The following is a 15,537-nucleotide window of genomic DNA, read 5'->3' on the forward strand; positions in this document are numbered from 1 at the left end:
TGCATCACAGTTTAAGGTCTCCGACACATTAGCGTATTTGGGTCTGAATTATCGATCTGACTTAATTCAAGGACGGCTCATGAAACTTATAATATCCTATAGGGGTTATACACGGGTGCCAGGTTTTTTTACACAGACTGATGGTCAGCGTGAAAAAAGTCATAGTATGTCCGATTCTTGCCCTGCGTCATGGAAGGAGAATTAAGACGTGTAAATGCATGATAATGTCAGGCAGTCTGTTTATTGGACAGTACAGGAAAAGGTGTGGTGTGATACAAGTTGCGACTGAGCCTCTGGGGCACAACCCGGGCACATGGCAAGTGTGTTGGAGGTCTGAGGCTTTATGTGTACTTGTTCCTGGCAAACACCAAAACTACAGAGTTTCCTCGAAAATAAGACCTTGTTTTATATAAATTTTGCCCCAAAAGAGGCACTAGGTCTTATATTCAGGGGACATCCTATTATATTTACGCAGCAGGCTCGGTTTGCGTCCCTGAGCCTGCGGCATTGATTGACCAATTCATAAATCCCGCCTCCACAACGCGATGGCTCTGATTGGTTCTCAAGCGCTGCTCAGCCAATCAATGCAGCACTTGAGAACCAATCTGAGCCATTGCTTCCTAGAGGCGGGTTTTATGAATCATGCATTGATTTGAAGGAATGCTGCCATCCAATAGGTGGCGCTGCAGAGGTATTGTTCAATCTCCCTTATGTGCAGGTCTGAAGGAGAGATAACTGTCACATTCCTTAGCAGTGGACTGATTAAGTATTTACCTCTCTGCTCATCTTATCTGGTATTGCTTTAAGTGTAAACCAGTCTCCAATTTTTGTGCACTCTCATGTGTGAACATTTGTATTTAGGTCAAGAGGGGTGTCTCTGCATTTGTATATATATATCCCATTCAAATCCATTCCATTAAGCCTGAGGAAGGGTTTAAAGAAGACCCAACAGCTTGCTGTAACATCATGTATTTTTCTTAGCTGTTAGAGGGAATGGTTGGCTCCCCTCCTCCGCTATCAGACACCGCCGGCCCAACCAATCATGCAGCCGTCAGTCAACCGATAGACTGCAATAGTGACGAATCACAACTTTAATCTCTCAGTGATAGGGGAACCATGCGCTGGGGCAGTCTCCAGCGTGGAATCGGCTGCGGCTTCTCCGGGTAACGAACCTCCCCTCAACTCCTTAAGCATCACCCAGAGCCAGCCTTCAGCAGTGAAGCGGCATACTGCGGGGGCCTGTGGGCCCCTGTTCGCTAAGGGGCCAAGTCGCAATTATAACTCCTAGCGGTATGCCACTGATTACTATTAAAGGTGTACTTATAGCATAAGTAAAGGTCAGCCTACTTAACATGATGGCAGTATGAAGTCTAGAAATAATGGGTTACTTTTCTCATTTTCCATCAACTAAAAAAAAAAACTATAAAATAACAATTTATATCCAAAAACAAATTTAAATTTTCTCTCTTCCCTTCAATCACTCTCAGCAGGTCCGGAGAAAGCAAATGTTTTGCAGTTTGGAACAATAATCTAAGATCACAGTATGATCCGGCTGCCTCCAGGGAATCCAGCACATTTTCTTTGTACGAAACATCTAGGGTAATAATTGGATGTCAGATCCATTCTCTTTTAGCTGGTAGCGAGAAAAGTGGAGTTGCCTGAAGGATAAAATGAAGAGATATCGACTGACAGTTACATGAAAACACTCCTGTCTATTCATAAGACGCCATTTAGAAATAATCTGTAGTCTCGTCAGCAATACACCTCCCACCAACCATCCATGGCCTCCAACATTTGCTTATTCTGTCACTTGTATCCAGCAGAGGTCTCCTCCTAATGTTCAGGACCAACCTTCGTGAGATTCCAAGACTACGCTACACGGTTCAAGCAATGATATAGATTCACTTTGATGTCAGCGTCGGACGTAGACTTTTCCGAGGTCTAGATAAATGGCCTTCGCCAAGTCCCAGTACAGAATGGCTTCTATGCCACCTAAATGTGATGGCCATCCCCTGATTGTTGGGTTCTGCCATTCAGGATCCCTACCGATCAGCTGATCACTGAGCCTCCTGTTAGTGCATGGAAGCATATAATGCTGTCAACATTTCAGTGGCCTGGTTTGTACCATAGGCATGGCTCCCATTGAATTCCATGGGATCTGTGCCTGCAGTATGAAAGTAGGCCGCAGCAATATGGACAGTGTCATCTGCTTCCAGCTCTGTCTGCACTGCTAGTGGGACTGGTGATCAGATGACTGGTGAGGATCTCCAGCGGCGGACCCCAATGAACAATGATTGATGACTTATCCGAAGGATAGGTCTTCAATAGTAAAAGTCCTGATTAACCCCTTTAACTCTTTGCAATCCAATTTTGGATTCAGGGTTTCCTAGGGGGCTTTCTCTTTCTGCCATGACACAATGACGCTATCTGCTGGCTGGAGCCAGTACTGCAGTATGTGACATGCTGGAGAGGCCCCTGACAACAGAGCGGCCAGTAATCTACAGAAAGAACACTCTACTGGACGTCTTCTGACATCAGAGCTGTACAACCTTCAATCAGAATGTCTTTAGACAACAGTCAGTGGATTGGAAAGGGTTAAGACTCTTTTACATGGGACAATAATCGGCTTAACGAAGGCTGTTCCTGATCATTGCTCCTTAAATATAGTCAGTGATCAGCTGATGAATCAGCAAACACCACATGGCAATGTAGTAGAGTGGAGATGATGGGGTTTAGGGTTCACTCACATGGGTGTATGTGGCCCGTGTATCTGCTGGACATGTTAAATCCCTATATCCTATACTGGCGCCTAATATGCACAAAAATAGGACATGCTGCGTTTTTGTTCACTCTCGTGATATGTGTGAGTCGCCCAATAGAAATCAGTGGGCTTTTAGCACCACATATTCTGCGTGTGACAAATAAGCGCATAATACGCAGGCTACATACGGCCGTGTGAGTGAGCCCTTACATTGTAGTATTATCGCACCGGGCTGCAGTACGCTCTCCTTCTTACATTCTGACTACGCCGGCGACATTCTTAGGATACTGCGGTTCTCCAGATTATTTCTACACTGAGACACATTGTGCTGCCATCTGGCAGCCGTGAAGTATGTCGTGGTTAGTAGACATATGAAAAACATTCAACTTGAAAGCATTAGGGATTGTTCATCTGCACGGTGGAAAAAGCAAACAGTTTATTAAATCAGAGGAGTTTGTCGCAGATTAGTGCGAGCGATCAGAAGCGTAAAACTACTGGCCCAAATGCAGAATCTGTAGCAGGGCGTGTGATATCATTGCACCATTTATATTACTGGTCTCCTCACATGGGGAAGAGGGACATTTTCGACCCCAAGTCCCCAGAGCCTGGGTGTGAGGACACCTGTACAGGTACACTCAGAGGCGTAACTAGAAGCCCTTGGGCCCCGATGAAAAATCAGTAACAGTGCCCTCTATCGACCATGTGCCATTTATAATACTGGTATCTTGGTATGTAACAGGGGGGCCTTTGGGCCCCCTAAGGTTCTGGGCCCGGTAGCGATTACTACCTTTGCACCCCCTATAGTTACGCCCCTGGGTACACTCACTGGTATAACTTGAAGCTGTAGGGCCCCAATGCAAGATCTGTGACCGAGCCACCAACTACAATGCTTTATTTATAGTCCTGGTCTCCTTATATGAAGAAGAGAGACCTTATAGGTAACTCATAGAGATGAGTGAACGTACTCGTCCGAGCTTGATACTCGTTCGAGTATTAGCGTGTTCGAGATGCTCGTTACTCGAGACGAGTACCACGCGATGTTCGGGTTACTTTCACTTTCATCTCTGAGACGTTAGCGCGCTATTCTGGCCAATAGAAAGACAGGGAAGGCATTACAACTTCCTCCTGTGACGTTCCAGCCCTATACCACCCCCCTGCAGTGAGTGGCTGGCGAGATCAGGTGTCACCCGAGTATATAAATCGGCCCCTCCCGCGGCTCGCCACAGATGCATTCTGACAGAGATCAGGGAAAGTGCTGCTGGTGCCGGAGCTGCTATAGGGAGAGCGTTAGGAGTGATTTTAGGCTTCAAGAACCCCAACGGTCCTTCTTAGGGCCACATCTGACCGTGTGCAGTACTGTTGAGGCTGCTTTTAGCAGTGTTGCACAATTTTTTTTTTTGTATATCGGCCGTGCAGAGCATTGGGTCCTCAGTCTGCAGTCATTGTACAGAGTATAGGGCCAGTACTGGTGAGGCAGGGAAAGAGATATTCAGGCTATATAGGCAGTGGGCTTTTTCCAAAAAATTGGAAAAAATACTATATTTGGGCTGCCTGTGACCGTCTTCAGTTTACTGCGTGTCTGCTGGGGGTAGTAGTCCTAATTAATACGCAGCTAAGCGTTACAGCAGGCTTGCGCAAAATTGTTTCCTGGATCTGCTGTCTCTGTTACATCAGCGCCGTCATCCCGCCAGAGGGAAACAGTATACATAATATTATACGCTGCCTACAGTATCTATCTGCTGGGGGTAGTAGTCCTAATTAATACGCAGCTAAGCGTTACAGCAGGCTTGCACAAAATTGCTTCCTGGATCTGCTGTCTCTGTTACATCAGCGCCGTCATCCTGCCAGAGGGAAACAGTATACATAATATTATACGCTGCCTACAGTATCTATCTGCTGGGGGTAGTAGTCCTAATTAATACGCAGCTAAGCGTTACAGCAGGCTGGCGCAAAATTGTTTCCTGGATCTGCTGTCTCTGTTACATCAGCGCCGTCATCCCGCCAGAGGGAAACAGTATACATAATACTATACGCTGCCTACAGTATCTATCTGCTGGGGGTAGTAGTCCTAATTAATACGCAGCTAAGCGTTACAGCAGGCTGGCGCAAAATTGTTTCCTGGATCTGCTGTCTCTGTTACATCAGCGCCGTCATCCCGCCAGAGGGAAACAGTATACATAATATTGTACGCTGCCTACAGTATCTATCTGCTGGGGGTAGTAGTCCTAATTAATACGCAGCTAAGCGTTACAGCAGGCTTGCGCAAAATTGTTTCCTGGATCTGCTGTGCGTTCCGTAAGCGAAGTCAGCCTCCAACCACAGGCCAATAAGCGGCACATTTAATTACAGCGTTCTGTTTCTGCACTACTGGTAATACAGCATGCTGAGGGGTAGGGGTAGGCCTAGAGGACATGGACGCGGGCGAGGACGCGGAGGCCCAAGTCAGGGTGTGGGCACAGGCCGAGCTCCTGATCCAGGTGTATCGCAGCCGACTGCTGCGGGATTAGGAGAGAGGCACCTTTCTGACGTCCCCACATTCATCTCACAATTAATGGGTCCACGCGGTAGACCTTTATTAGAAAATGAGCAGTGTGAGCAGGTCCTGTCGTGGATGGCAGAAAGTGCATCCAGCAATCTATCGACCACCCAGAATTCTGCGCCATCCACTGCTGCAACTCTGAATCCTCTGGCTGCTGCTCCTCCTTCCTCCCAGCCTCCTCACTCCATTACAATGACACATTCTGAGGAGCAGGCAGACTCCCAGGAACTGTTCTCGGGCCCCTGCCCAGAATGGGCAGCAATGGTTCCGAATCCTCTCTCACTGGAGGAGTTTGTCGTGACCGATGCCCAACCTTTGGAAAGTTCCCGGGGTCCGGGGGATGAGGCTGGGGACTTCCGGCAACTGTCTCAAGAGCTTTCAGTGGGTGAGGAGGACGATGACGATGAGACACAGTTGTCTATCACTCAGGTAGTAGTAATTGGAGTAAATCCGAGGGAGGAGCGCACAGAGGATTCGGAGGAAGAGCAGCAGGACGATGAGGTGACTGACCCCACCTGGTTTGCTACGCCTACTGAGGACAGGTCTTCAGAGGGGGAGGCAAGTGCAGCAGCAGGGCAGGTTGGAAGAGGCAGTGCGGTGGCCAGGGGTAGAGGCAGGGCCAGACCGAATAATCCACCAACTGTTTCCCAAAGCGCCCCCTCGCGCCATGCCACCCTGCAGAGGCCGAGGTGCTCAAAGGTCTGGCAGTTTTTCACTGAGAGTGCAGACAACCGACGAACAGTGGTGTGCAACCTTTGTCGCGCCAAGATCAGCCGGGGAGCCACCACCACCAGCCTCACCACCACCAGCATGCGCAGACATATGATGGCCAAGCACCCCACAAGGTGGGACGAAGGCCGTTCACCACCTCCGGTTTGCACCGCTGCCTCTCCCCCTGTCCAGCCGTCGCTAGCGTAAGTGTTGGAGCGCAAGCGCAAGTACGCCGCCACGCACTCGCACGCTCAAGCGTTAAACGTGCACATAGCCAAATTTATCAGCCTGGAGATGCTGCCGTATAGGGTTGTGGAAACGGAGGCTTTCAAAGGCATGATGGCGGCGGGGGCCCCGCGCTACTCAGTTCCCAGTCGCCACTACTTTTCCCGATGTGCCGTCCCAGCCCTGCACGACTACGTCTCCCGCAACATTGTACGCGCCCTCACCAACGCGGTTACTGGCAAGGTCCACTTAACAACGGACACGTGGACAAGCACAGGCGGGCAGGGCCACTATATCTCCCTGACGGCACATTGGGTGAATTTTGTGGAGGCTGGGACAGAGTCAGAGCCTGGGACCGCTCACGTCCTACCCACCCCCAGAATTGCGGGCCCCAGCTCGGTGGTGGTATCTGCGGTGGTGTATGCTTCCTCCACTAAACCACCCTCCTCCTCCTCCTACGCAACCTCTGTCTCGCAATCAAGATGTGTCAGCAGCAGCACGTCGCCAGCAGTCGGTGTTGCGCGGCGTGGCAGCACAGCGGTGGGCAAGCGTCAGCAGGCCGTGCTGAAACTACTCAGCTTAGGAGAGAAGAGGCACACGGCCCACGAACTGCTGCAGGGTCTGACAGAGCAGACCGACCGCTGGCTTGCGCCACTGAGCCTCCAACCGGGCATGGTCGTGTGTGACAACGGCCGTAACCTGGTGGCGGCTCTGCAGCTCGGCAGCCTCACGCACGTGCCATGCCTGGCCCACGTCTTTAATTTGGTGATTCAGCGCTTTCTGAAAAGCTACCCACGCTTGTCAGACCTGCTCGGAAAGGTGCGCCGACTCTGCGCACATTTCCGCAAGTCCCACACGGACGCTGTCACCCTGCGCACCCTGCAACATCGGTTTTATCTGCCAGTGCACTGACTGCTGTGCGACGTGCCCACACGGTGGAACTCTACGCTCCACATGTTGGCCAGGCTCTATGAGCAGCGTAGAGCTATAGTGGAATACCAACTCCAACATGGGCGGCGCAGTGGGAGTCAGCCTCCTCAATTTTTTACAGAACAGTGGGCCTGGGTGGCAGACATCTGCCAGGTCCTTGGAAACTTTGAGGAGTCTACCCAGATAGTGAGCGGCAATGCTGCAATCATTAGCGTCACCATTCCTCTGCTATGCCTCTTGAGAACTTCCCTGCAAAGCATAAAGGCAGACGCTTTGCGCTCGGAAACAGAGCTGGGGGAAGACAGTATGTCGCTGGATAGTCAGAGCACCCTCCTGTCTATATCTCAGCGCGTTGAGGAGGAGGATGAGGAGGGGGAGGAGGATGAGGAGGAGGGGGAAGAGACAGCTTGGCCCACTGCTGAGGGTACCCATGCTGCTTGCCTGTCATCCTTTCAGCGTGTATGGCCTGAGGAGGAGGAGGATCCTGAAAGTGATCTTCCTAGTGAGGACAGCCATGTGTTGCGTACAGGTACCCTGGCACACATGGCTGGCTTCATGTTAGGATGCCTTTCTCGTGACCCTCGCGTTACACGCATTCTGGCCACTACGGATTACTGGGTGTACACACTGCTCGACCCACGGTATAAGGAGAACCTTTCCACTCTCATACCCGAAGAGGAAAGGGGTTCGAGAGTGATGCTATACCACAGGACCCTGGCGGACAAACTGATGGTAAAATTCCCATCCGACAGCGCTAGTGGCCGAAGGCGCAGTTCCGAGGGCCAGGTAGCAGGGGAGGCGCGGAGATCAGGCAGCATGTACAGCACAGGCAGGGGAACACTCTCTAAGGCCTTTGACAGCTTTCTGGCTCCCCAGCAAGACTGTGTCACCGCTCCCCAGTCAAGGCTGAGTCGGCGGGAGCACTGTAAAAGGATGGTGAGGGAGTACATAGCCGATCGCACGACCGTCCTCTGCCCCCTACAACTACTGGGTGTCGAAGCTGGACACGTGGCCTGAACTCGCGCTGTATGCCCTGGAGGTGCTTGCTTGTCCTGCGGCTAGCATCTTGTCAGAGAGGGTGTTTAGTGCGGCTGGGGGAATCATCACAGATAAGCGTACCCGCCTGTCAACCGGCAGTGCCGACAGGCTTACACTCATCAAGATGAACAAAGCCTGGATTTCCCCAGACTTCTCTTCTCCACCAGCGGACAGCAGCGATACCTAAACAATACGTAGGCTGCACCCGCGGATGGAAGCATTGTTCTCTATCACCATCAAAAACGTGGACCTTTTAGCTTCATCAATCTGTGTCTAATATTCCTCCTCCTCCTCCTGCTCCTCCTCCTGAAACCTGACGTAATCACGCCGAACGGGCAATTTTTCTTAGGCCCACAAGGCTCAGTCATATAATTTTTGTAAACAATGTTTATACGTTTCAATTCTCAATTCAATAAAGCGTTGTAACTTTCACCTGAACCAATTTTTATTTTAACTGGGCTGCCTCCAGGCCTAGTTACCAATTAAGCCACATTAACCAAAGCGATTAATGGGTTTCACCTGCACTCTTGGTTGGGCATGGGCAATTTTTCTGACGTACATTAGTACTGTTGGTACACCAATTTTTGGGGGCCCTCGCCTACAGTGTAATCCAATTAATTTTTTGCCCACCTGCATTAAAGCTGACGTTACATCAGCTGTGATGGGCACTGCAATGGGATATATTTATGTACAGCCAGTGGGTTCCAGGGAGCCACCCATGCTGTCGGTCCACACGGAGTTGTAACTGCATGTGTCCACTTCTAAAGAACCCCAGTCTGACTGGGGCATGCAGTGTGGGCCGAAGCCCACCTGCATTTAATCGGACGTTACCTCAGCTGTGATGGGCACTGCAATGGGATACATGTATGGACAGCCGGTGGGTTCCAGGGAGCCACCCATGCTGTGGGTGCACACGGAATTCCCATTGCGGAGTTGTACCTGCCTGTGAGTATTTATAAAAAAACGCGGTCTGACTGGGGCAAGCAGACACCTTGACAGAATGAATAGTGTGTGGCACATAGGTTCCCCATTGCTATGCCCACGTGTGCAGCTCCTGATGGCGGTGGCACAGGATTATATTTCTCATTGCTTCAGTACAGCATTGTGGGCTATCGCCCCGCCCCTTTTAAAGAGGGTCGCTGCCTAGCCGTGCCAACCCTCTGCAGTGTGTGCCTGCGGTTCCTCCTCATGGCAGACGCACTTATAAATAGACATGAGGGTGGTGTGGCTATGAGGCCAGCGTGTGGCATGAGTGCAGCTAAAGGCTGCGCAGGGACACTTTGGTGTGCGCTGTGGACACTGGGTCGTGCAGGGGGGGGGGGGTCGGCAGCATGTAACCCAGAAGTGGCAGCGGAGTGTCATGCAGGCAGTGATTGTGCTTTGTTGGAGGTAGTGTGGTGCTTAGCTAAGGTATGCATTGCTAATGAGGGCTTTTCAGAAGTAAAAATTGTTGGCAGGGGGGGGCACTCTCTTGCCGCTATTGTGGCTTAATAGTGGGACCTGGGAACTTGAGATGCAGCCCAACATGTAGCCCCTCGCCTGCCCTATCCGTTGCTGTGTCGTTCCCATCACTTTCTTGAATTGCCCAGATTTTCACAAATGGAAACCTTAGCGAGCATCGGCGATATACAAAAAAGCTCGGGTCGCCCATTGACTTCAATGGGGTTCGTTACTCGAAACGAACCCTCGAGCATCGCAAAAATTTCGTCCCGAGTAACGAGCACCCAAGCATTTTGGTGCTCGCTCATCTCTAGTAACTCATCCACCCGGCTGCTAATCAAGTCCAAAGGCCGATAAAAAAAGTTTTTGGCCATGTTCCATCCGTCCACGACTGTTGGAAGAAGGTGCAATGACCCGTGAGCTCTCCTCTGTCCAGTACACAGGGGTGATGACAGGAGGAGCGGTCAGGGGTCACAGTGCCAGATTACAACAGTGGCCCCAGGATGGGAGCTAAACATAGTGAGTGGCCTACTGCATGGTGCAGGGTTGCTGCCTGGCCGCGGGATCAGGGTGGTAGGGCACATGTAGACAGCCCTATTAGTATTGGGGCCAGGGGCGTAAGTATAGGGGGTGCAGAGGGTGCGGTCGCACCTGGGCCTAGGAGGGGCCCATAAAGTCTCTTTTCCCCATATTGCAAACCAATACTATCAATGAAGCTTTATAGTTGGAGGCCCAGTTCCAGATTCTGTACTGGGGCCCAGCAGCTTAAAGTTATGCCTCTGATTGGGGCCACTTCTGGGGTATTATTACTAACATGGGCACTATTACTATTGGGGTCAGTTTTGGGGGCGCTGTTACTATTAGGACCATTTCTGGCTCCCAGAGGAGCATGCATGGTCCTATAAGTCTCCCCACACCTTCTAGGTGCTCTCCCACCATACCCTTCCTGACCCACATGAAGAGTCACACAGAGTAAGGCCTTGATCACACAAGCGTGGTTTTGGCACAGAACAGGCACGTGAAAAAATCGCAGCTAACTGTACGAAAAACAGCGCGAACTGGTAATTTCCAGCTATCAATTTCCGAGCTTAATAAGCGCTGAAATTGCTGCGTGTTGCAGGAAAAATGCGCTGCTCTTCGTAATTCCCTCAGTCGGTAGAAGTCCTCCTACTGACTTCTAATGCCGGAACTACAGACGCCGGTCTTCTTTTCCAAGCCTTGGACGCAGCTAAACTCCCTTTTTGTCCAACTCCCATAGAAGTAAGTCTATGGAAACATCATGCACCAAAGATAGGTTAGGTCCTATCCTTTCACACAGCACGGACCATAGATGGGGGCATTGTAGCCACGCATGTGCCATCTTTGGAAGGTGCAATCTACAATTTCTCCATCAGAACGTTTCTATAGGAAACCATTGGTTCCAATATTCGCGATTTTTTTCATGCGCCTATTCTGCGCTAAACCCACGCTCGTGTGAACGAGGCCTTAGTCTGTAAAATTTATCGGACTCTTGTAGAGCTGCTGGTATTAGAATTCTACCTGATTCACATCCTTTCTTGTCTCTCAACAACACGGATAAGCCTCTAATTCCTGTGTGCTGTTTTATTTTATTTTTTATTCCGCGCTGATTGCTTGCTGCCCGCTGACTATTGATGCAATCAAAATCCCGTTAGATGTTCTGCCATGTGCATGCAGGGTGCTACTATTAAATGGTGCTTAACCACGCCAACCGGATGGCAACTAACTACAGCTCAGCCCTTGTGCGCTAGCAGCCAGTGCTGATTAGAGGTCATTTCTGACTCATTACCTTGGCTCTCGCAATGTAAGAAATCCACCAGGTTACAGGAATATGCTGCTGGCTGCTGCGAGGCAGTTTGCATTAATTCGGATATATTCTATGCTATTTCAGGTTTTTTATTTATTTTATATGAGCAACTTTTGTAGCACATTTTTTGCATAATTGTATAATGCCCTACAGTTGCAAGAAAAAGTAAGTGAACCCATTGAAATGAACTGGATTTCTGCATTGATTACTAATAAAATGAAGTCTGATTTTGATCAAGTCACAAACATAATGGGGCCGATTTATCAAGGCCAGGACGGCAGAATACTTAAAGGGGTTCTGGCACAAATCAGATTTTTATGCTGCTAAAGCATAAAAATCTTACCTTTGTTCCTGATGTTGTTCTGCAGCGGGGTCATCTCCCAGCAGGCTCCTCTTCATCCTCCGACGAGCCGCCCCCCCCCCTCCGGGAATCCGCGCATGCGCAGTGGAAAGGTGCTCTCTGACAGCAGTCAGGACGGGCCGCATCTCCACTGCGCATGCTTGCGATGGGCAGCCTGTCCGTTCACCTCGGAAGTGGCTGATGGACGAAGCAGAACAGGAAGCGGTCATTTTGACCGCTCCTGCTCTGCTTCTAGAAGCCACTGAAGAAGATGCCCGGCGGAGGGGACATGCCTGGCAATCGGTCCTGGCCAGGCAAGGTGAGTAAAAAAAATTTTTTTCCAGGTCAGAACCCTTTTAAGTTCAAAAGTAGTAATTTAGGCTCACGTGCTGAAATTATGCCGTTTCAGAGATTTACGCTGCATCATGTTTTCAAAAGGGGAACATGAGCATGCATGGAAGATCACTTTTAGGGTTCAATCACATGGGCGATGCGACTTTTGGCCTGCCGAAAATTGCATTTATGAGAAAAAGTTGCAATTTCGCCTTTTCTTGCCCATTTACAAGGCTGGGTGCGGCGTATTTACCGCAGCCCGCAATTCCTTTGGTCAGGAGAAATATTTCAAGGCAGCTGACATGGATTAGCAGTGCTAGCCGCTGCTAAACCCCCTCCCTTTTGCTGGCAGCTCCCACAGAAGCCTATGGGAGCCGCCAGCCAGATGTTATAGCAAGCTTTCAAACCTCTCAGGGTCCGTCCTCAGGCTTCATACATTAAAAAAAAGTATCATATCTACAAGATTACTTGGTTTCCCTTACTGAGAACAATCCCATTTTTTTCTCTACTGGCTACATCCCATCACACTCACATGTACATCGCACGGCATGCAATGTCTTTTAAGGTCCCATTGAAAACAATGGGCATTGAGTTCCGAGGGAACACCGAAAGATAGAACATGCTGTGCACTGATGTGAATAAACCCTTAGGCCGCCTGCACACGGGCGGAAATCCCGCGGCGGTATTTCCCGCGGGATTTCCGCCGCTGAAAGTCTGCATAGGAGTGCATTACAATACGCACTCCTATGCAGACGGCCGCGGTAAACAAACCGCGGCATGTCCTATTTTTGTGCGGGGCTCGCACTCACCCGGCCGCCGGCTACGGTCTGCGCATGCGCCGGCTGCGCGGCAGCCGGCACATGAAAGAGTCGGGGCCGCCAGGTGCGGGTGAGTACGCGCTCGTCACTGCAGGCTCTCGGGTCGTGTCCTGCGGCGAGAATTCTCGCCGCCGGATCCGACCCGCTCGTCTGCAGGCGGCCTTAGACAGTGCAATTTTAGACTAGACAATCTAAAACGCATCATAAATGTGGTGCAGAGAATGCAAGACTATTTGTGTAGGGTGCAGGTACAGCAACCCTCAAGCACTGAGGAGGAGACTTAGCTCAGCTATCTCTGGCAATCCCATTGTAAGTGAATGGAGCATAAACAGTGCCCTCCTGCAGGGGGTGCAGAACAAGCGTACCACTTGTGGTCGCAATTACAACCTGGCCCCTTAGCTGCGGTGGCCCCTCACAAGACTCACAAGCTCATAGTACACTCACGCAGTGCAGGCAGGGACCAGGAAGACCTTACTTATCAATGACTAATTCCTTCATCAGACTGCAGGAAATGCTCATTGGGCTTCTACCACTGATTGGTTAGTGACTCCTGGCTGAGAGGCTGCGGTTATAGCTGAACGTCACGGTTGGCATCGCTTTCCACAGCCTTCGCTCCTTCTGACTGGAGGAGGACTCCAATGGAGTCTGTTCGGTTGATCCATTTGGCCAGTGGCCGCTGCTCCCCAAACAGAGAGGAAAACAGAATCCTTTAGCACTCATGAGAGCGAGCCCTAATATGTGTCATGTATGTGCATCTAATCTGTAGACATGAGAAATGTGTGTAGTGCAAAGGCAACAAAACCCCTTTAAGGGCTCTTTCCCATGAGCGTATATCAGCCGGCCATTTTCACGGTCAGCCGATATACGCTGTGATCTGATGCATTAGATTCCAGTGCATCAGATCACATGGCCATATTCCCACGACATAAAAGCGTCTGGATGGCCAATATAGCGCTGGGCGTTTTTACGTCGGGCCCAAAAGATAGTCCTGGAACTATCCCTATACGTTGGCTGCTGCTTGGGCTCCTATGGGAGCCAATGACAGTGGCCGGTGAAGGGAGGTGGGAGGGAGTTTAGCAGTGTGACTGCTAAACTCCTTCCCTCTTCTCTCCTCCCCTCTGGCTGATTCCAATAGGAGGGGGCGGGGTGGGTGGAGCTAAGTGTCGCCCCGTCCTGCCTCCTTCCATTGCAATCAGCCGGAGAGGAGGAGAGAAGAGGTGAGCCAGCGAGGGGGAGGGAAGGGGAAGGCTCAATGGCATGGCAGCCTCGGCATATATGCGCCAGGGGCCCATGCCGTGTGAACGGGCGCACAAACATTAGATTTGTGCGCCCATTGACGAGCTTTTACACCCCAGATGGTAGCATACCCTGAACAAAAATTAATATAAGACACTGTCTTATTTTCGGAGAAACAGGGCGTATCGGACAGCCGTGAAAACGGAGGCCGATATACGCTTGTGGGAATGAAACATAAGGGTGCGTTTACACGCGACAGATTTTGCTGCAGATCTGCAGCAGATTTCACCCTTTTAACTGAGTTCAAATTAAAAGGGTGAAATCTGCAGCAAACCGGTTGCATGGGAACGCTCCCAAATATGAGTCTGCCTCACTTCAGGCAGAAGGCGGCGCTGGCGGCTCAGTATTACTGTTACATTAAAGTAGTTTACTGACATTTTAACCCCTGACGACTCGGCCATTTTTTTTTCCTCTTAAAGGGGTTGTCCCGCGGCAGCAAGTGGGGGTATACACTTCTGTATGGCCATATTAATGCACTTTGTAATGTACATTGTGCATTAATTATGAGCCATACAGAAGTTATAAAAAGTTTTATACTTACCTGCTCCGTTGCTAGCGTCCTCGTTCCCATGGTGCGGACTAATTTTCGGCCTCCGATGGTCAAATTAGCCGCGCTTGCGCAGTCCGGGTCTTCTGCTGTCTTCTATGGGGCCGCTCGTGCAGAATGCTGGCTCCGTGTAGCTCCGCCCCGTCACGTGCCGATTCCAGCCAATCAGGAGGCTGGAATCGGCAATGGACCGCACAGAAGCCCTGCGGTCCACGGAGACAGAGGATCCCGGCGGCCATCTTCAGCAGGTGAGTATGAAGACGCCGGACCACCGGGATTCAGGTAAGCGCTCTCCTGTTTGTTTTATTAACCCCTGCATCGGGGTTGTCTCGCGCCGAACGGGGGGGGGTTAAAAAAAAAAAAACCGTTTCGGCGCGGGACAACCCCTTTAAGGTTTTTCCTCCCTATATTTAAAAAAAATCATAACTCTTTTAACCCTCTCCGATCCACTGTCTGACGTCTAAAGACATTACGATTTTAGGCTGTACAGCTTCAATGTTGGAAGACGCCCGTCGGGGTTGTCTTACTGTATATTGCCAACCTCTCTGCTGTCGGAGCCTATCCAACGTGTCACCTCATGCAGTACTGGCTTTAGCCAGAATATAGCGCCGTTGTATAACGGCAGAAAAAGAGTAAGCCCCCTAGGAAAAGAAGGATGCGAATTGGATTAGAAAGGGTTAATTTATCCATCAACGTAGCTGTCTGACAGCTTGTTTTTGTGGGGCAAGTTGTAT

This window comes from Eleutherodactylus coqui, chromosome 2, assembly GCF_035609145.1.
Source record: "Eleutherodactylus coqui strain aEleCoq1 chromosome 2, aEleCoq1.hap1, whole genome shotgun sequence".
NCBI lineage: Eukaryota > Metazoa > Chordata > Amphibia > Anura > Eleutherodactylidae > Eleutherodactylus > Eleutherodactylus coqui.